Source organism: Emys orbicularis, chromosome 20 (genome assembly GCF_028017835.1).
Source record: "Emys orbicularis isolate rEmyOrb1 chromosome 20, rEmyOrb1.hap1, whole genome shotgun sequence".
NCBI classification, from domain to species: Eukaryota; Metazoa; Chordata; order Testudines; family Emydidae; genus Emys; species Emys orbicularis.
The window spans coordinates 13543448-13549447 of record NC_088702.1 but is presented as its reverse complement, the minus strand read 5'-3'; positions in this window follow the sequence as shown (position 1 = coordinate 13549447).

Here is a 6000-nt window from a genome sequence, read left to right as displayed (position 1 = left end):
TTATCCCAATTACCTTTAACCTCCATGTTCGTAATAACTTTCTCTTTCAAAATTTGTTCCAACATCTTGCATACAATTGACGTCAAACTAAGAGGCCTGCAATTTCCTGGATCCCTTTTGTTCCCTTTCTTAAAAATAGGAACTATATTAGTCATTCTCCAGTCATAAGGTATGACCCCGCAAGTTTACAGATTCATTAAAAATCCCTTGCTCTTGATCTTGTAATTTCAAGTTCCAGTTCCTTTAATATTCTTGGATTTTTCCAAGCACCCCACCCCCGCCCGAATTTGGTCCCATTAAGCTGTTTGAGTTTGACTTCCTCCTCGGAGGTGGTAATTTCTGCCTCCATATCCTCATTTCCATCCTGCCACTACCTCTAAGCTCTTCATTAACCTAATCAAAAACTGAAGCAAAGTATTCATTTAGGCATTGGGCCATACCTAGATTATTTTTAATCTCCACCCCATCCTTACTTGTTTAGCTGTCTCACTTCTTTCCCTGTTTTCTTTTTATTTATATGGCTATAGTACCTTTTCCTATTGGTTTTAATTCCCTTTACAAGGTCCACACTTCTCGGCTTTTGGCAGGTTGTCTGAGAATAACAGAGTTCTCACTTTTTGTTTGGGTACAGCAAATCAGATACTTTATTTTCTTTCTCTCTATCAATTGCGTAGAGGGAGAGAGCTAAGCAGGTCTCTCAACAGGTAAACAATTACAGCAAGCATTTATACCTTTTGTTACAGACAATAATGAGCAACAGCTGCATTTTGTTTATACATAGGTCATTCTGATATCTTGTTTTGCTCACTAATGTAGACTCTTAGTCTACATTCCATATTATCTACACATTATCTACACAAGGTCGCAACAACTTCTCACACAGTTCTTTCCCACTCGCCTCATACATTCCTCGCTTCTACAAATCTCACGTTATTAGGGTTACAGTTAGCCTAACTCTTGCTAACGAACTGTCATGCATTGCAATCCCCTTCCTGTCAGTTCTTTCTCTGCTTCCACAAGGTCTTACTTTATCCCTACACTTTCTGACTTCGAAGAGGTAGCTTTCCTTGCTGATCCTTGCCATTTTCCATTCCAAATAGTCTTTCTGCTTGCCCTTAATCACCTATTTGAGATGCTGCTTGTCCAGCTTGGTCTGCAACCCTTCCATACATTTTTTTTAACCCCTTGCTTGTGATGCACATTCAGAACCTTGAATTCTTCAGTCAAGTCCACTTCCCTAACTCAGTCCCTTCTTTTTTTAAAGTTAGCCCTTTTGAAATCAAGGACCCTAGTTGCAGAACTATTTTGTTTATTTTTCCATTTATTTCTTCTATGAGGTGGTCACTACTCACCAATACCAAATCTAAAATGGCATCAAATCTTTTTGCTTCAGCAAATATTGGTGAAGCAATCTGGCAGCTATTACAGCCAGGAAAATCTGAGTCCTGATTGTAGTAGTAGTAGTAGCACTTGTCCGCCAATCTCTATCTGGAAAATTAAAATCTCTCATAACCATACAATTCCCAATAGTATTTGTTTCATTAAAATAATTAACGAGTTCTTCATCCGTATGCAAATCGGATCCTGATGGTATGTAGCACATCCCATAGGATTTCTTCCCCAACGTGATTTTTGACCCAAACAGACTCTGTCTTATCCAGTCCATCACTTATAATTGCTTTACAGTGTGTTTAAACTCAAGTTTATGACTATTTGAAATACTAATCTGGCATATTATTATTTTCAAGCAATATTGGACCTAAAATGTTTTGTATTGTCCAGGAGAGGCCTGGGTAGTACAGGAAATACATTTCTGGGGGAAATCTGGGATTGAGGGTGTGTTGGGGGGGGGGGGTGAATCACCCTGCAGTATAACCAAGGCTATCGAGTGCCAGAGTGTAACTCATGTGTGGCTGCAGACTGCAGTTATACAGAGACACTCAGGACGTGGCTTGCATGCTGACAGGCTGTTTGTGCGTGGCCCAGGTGTGAGCTACTTCAGCAAGGCATTATAAGGCACCCAAGGCTGCAGGGCAGGCGTGATACAGCTGCTCATTAGTCTGTCTTGTACCCTGGTATGTCACAGCTCCACAGGAGGTTACTCCTGAAGTCATCTCCTAGCTAATTCTATGGTTTGGGAAATATGGAGGAAATAGAAATGTGTTTTTGTTTTGTTACAGCCCCAAAGACCAAAGTGGGAAACAATTGTCCTTTACCATTTGGATCCAAAGAGTCAGGAGGCAAAGAGAGTGTAGGGGAGAGAGTCTGGAGAACTTGGCCTGGTGCAAAGCCTGCTCCCAGTTTCAGTGGTGGTGGTGGTCTTGGGTCTTGGGGATTTAGCTACAGAGTGGAGCGCTGGGGTAGAAAGCTGCACTTCCCTTGTAGTTAGAGCCCTGAGCCCCAGCGCCTTCCGCGGGGCTGAAGCTGGGAACAGAGCCGTGGGGCTGAAGCCCCCAGCCCTGGTTTCCCCCCACAGGGCTGAAGCCTCGAGCCACAGGGCTCCCACCAGATCTAAAGCCCTGAGCCCTGGTGCTCCCAGGCGTCAGAAACCCTGACACCCTCCTCTTCCTGGAGCCCTAACACCCTCCCTCCCCGCAGCTGCAGCCTCCCCTAGGTGTGTGTAATTCTGAAATTAGTGTATAAAATTTGCAGAAAATAAAAAGGTGGGAGGGGGTTGCACCTCTTTCCATTCTGAAAACAGACCATGTATTCCTACCCTTTATTGTCTGTCATTTAACCAGTTACTGATTCATGAGCGGACCTACCCTCTTATCCCATGACTGCTTAATTAGCTGAATAGCCTTTGGTAAGTAATCTTGTCAAAGGCTTTTTCAAAAGCCAAGAACATTGAATCACCCTTGTCCACATGCATGTTGATCTAGAATTCTAATAGATTGGTGAGGCATGATTTCCCTTTACAAAAGCCATGTTGAGTCTTCCCCAACAAATTGTGTACAGCTATTTGTCTGATCATTCTGTTTTTACTATAATTTCTACCAGTTTGCATGGTACTGAAATTAGGCTTACCGGCTGTAATTGCCAGGATTGCCTGTGGATCCTTTTTGAAAGCGTGGCGTCGCATTAGCTATCCTCCAGTCATCTGAAAGAGGCTGATTTAAGAGAAAGATTAATTGTGCAGGAGGGTAGGAGAGATCCCAAGGCCAGGGAGACAAAATGAGAAGGAAACTCCTGTTTTTTTTCACTGTCAGAGACCGCTTTCAGTGAAAGGCCCCAGTTTGGGACCCAATTCAGGTCCCCGATCTACCCCAGCTTTGTGGATGTCTCTTTGGACAGGTCGCTTCAGTGGTCTTAGTTCCGTGCCTGTAGAATGGGGATAATAATTCCTACCCTTCCGGGGTGATGGCAGGACAATCCCATGGTCCGTGAGGGGCTCAGACACTCTGGGGACAGATTGTACCAGGTGAAGGAAGGGCTGTGGAGTTTGGTCCTACAGCTAGGGTAGAAGGATGGGAACAGAAGGACAAGGAAAGGGGGTAGGGTAGGAACTCCTGCCACAGAGGGTGGCTCAGGATATGGGTCAGTGCCAAGGGCTCTGCATCTGCGTTTACCACGTCATTTCCCACCCGCTCACCATTGGCTAATTTGCAATGAGACAGGCAGGATCTGCAGCAGGGAGTACAGGCTGAGCGGCAGACATGACTTAGCTGGTATCCTCCACACACACAGGCACATCATCCATCATTTGAAATCGTAACGTAAGGTGTGATGGGGAGCTGTCAAGTGGTGCTGTTACCATAGAAACAAGCAATTATACCATCAAAATTACCAGGTTAAATTACCACTGAAATATTTGCATTCCTGTCTCCTAGTGTAATGTATGATTTGAGACATCTAATTGGATTTCTTTGTGAGCTCAAAGCATCAGAACAATAATGTAGAGTGTAAAACAAAATCTAATAATAAATGTGTGTCGGTCAGATTGAAATGTAATAGTTCACGTGACATTGTTAGTCAACATCATTAGCCACAAACCATAGGCAAATTCCCCAGGTTCAACGGTACCATGGAGATTTAATAGATTAGATTGGCATAGCTGGGTCTCTTTGCATCAAAGAAGTATGGATGCATGGCTACAAATGTAGCTGGCATCTGTAAACAGCAGGGTCCTGGCTTTGGATACTATTTAGAGGCTTTTATTTTGGCTATTTCAGACCAAAGGGTTGAAGCAGCGTTATAAGAAAACTATTTCTCCATTTGCAAGCTGGTCATCAGCCTGACTTGCCAGAACAACATCCACAAAACATTTGGATGACTTAAATTCCTGCTTTAAATTACCAGCAGCTTGGATATAATCAAAGTTCTAGTGCTGCATAGAACAATGGTAGACTTGCCTTGTCCATGCTGTGCATGGTATGAAATTTAAAAGCCATAATGTTTTTTCTAATCTTGCCTGTAGTTTGCTACTGGAATAGCCTGCAGTGTCTACATCTGAGGGGAGTCTGGTGTCACCGTGCCTCAGTGGGTCACGGCTGAGGAGCCCAGATTCAGGATAAATTGCTGCGAAATAAGGCAGACTTACCACTAAACTGGTGGTTATTCTTCCATAAGCTATACCAAACCACTATCAAAAGTAAACGTCTGTCTCACTACACTGGCTAAAAGGAATCCAGAAATGCAGCCTCCTTAGGTATTCCAGCCCGTATTACACCACCCAGACACAAGACTTAATGATGAGTGGTTATTTAAAACCAACTTTGTCAACCAAAGGATTCTTCTGATCCCAAAGGACCAGCCACATACCCAGATCAATAATTCAGCTCTGACCCAACAATCATGCTGTTGCCAATCCTTTAGCATCTTATATCTGAAGGTTTATTTATAAGACAAAAGAAAGAGGAAAGAGTTTAAATGGTCAAAGGAATCAAATACATTCACTCATTACAAAGTTCTTTTATCAGATTTGAAGCAGGGATGGAATAAATTGCTGGCTTTAGAGTCTCTGGTTACTTCCAAAAGACTGGAAGGTCCCCGATTCCTTGTTTAGAATGGTCCCTTTAGTATAAATCCATAGATCAGAGCAGGAAAGAGGCCAATGGAAATGCTTCCAGGGCCCTTTAAACGTTCTCTCATATGAAGGGAAAACTCTCAGTCTTAGTTTTTGAAAAGTGCAAGCACAAGAGTTCAGGGTCACATGAGCAAGTCACGTGTCTTTGCATGGTTTCCATAACTCAGGAGACGCCATTACCCATATTCTGGCTGACGTGTCCTCAAGAAGGCCTATTGTGCAGGAATACGTTTCTTCTATGGCCTATTGTGTTTGTTCACAATGTGCTGGCTAGACTAGTTGTAAACTAGCTTCCTTGTGAGTGTTACCATAGGAGCAAATATATTTGAAATACAGGTATATGGTCAATATCCATAACTTCAGATACAAAAATGACATACAAATACAAACAGATTAGTCATAGTCAGCAGATCATAACTTTTCCATTGACATCTTACATGACATATTTTGCACAAGATTTGTTGCAATTGTATAACAATCGTAGCAACAATGACATACATAGTCATATTTTAATCATATAACATCACACAAGGCTTTATTGTTTTGTATACGCTTGGACAGGAGAAGAGTCTTCTTGTTATACATAAGAAGGGCCGGCTCTAGGCACCAGCAAATCAAGCAGGTGCTTGGGGCAGCACATTTGCAGGGGGCGGCATTCTGGCCATCCTTTTTTTTTTTTTTAACTCACTTCCTCCCCTCTCGCAACGCTGCAGAAGTGGAGAACCCATGGGACCCTGGGAGCTGTAGTTCCTTGCCTAGCTCCCTGCCTATAGAGCCAGCCCTGGAGCAGGGAAAGAACTACATTTCCCAGCAATCCCTTGGCAGCTATCAACAGGAAAGGGAGGGGGAGGGAGTGAGGTAGCTGAGCCATGCTGCAGCTTGCTGTGAATGGAGAGCTGGCTGCTAGAACGGGGTGGCACTGTGAGTGGGGGACAAGTGTGCCCAGCCCAAGGAGTAGAAGGCTTTGCCCCAGA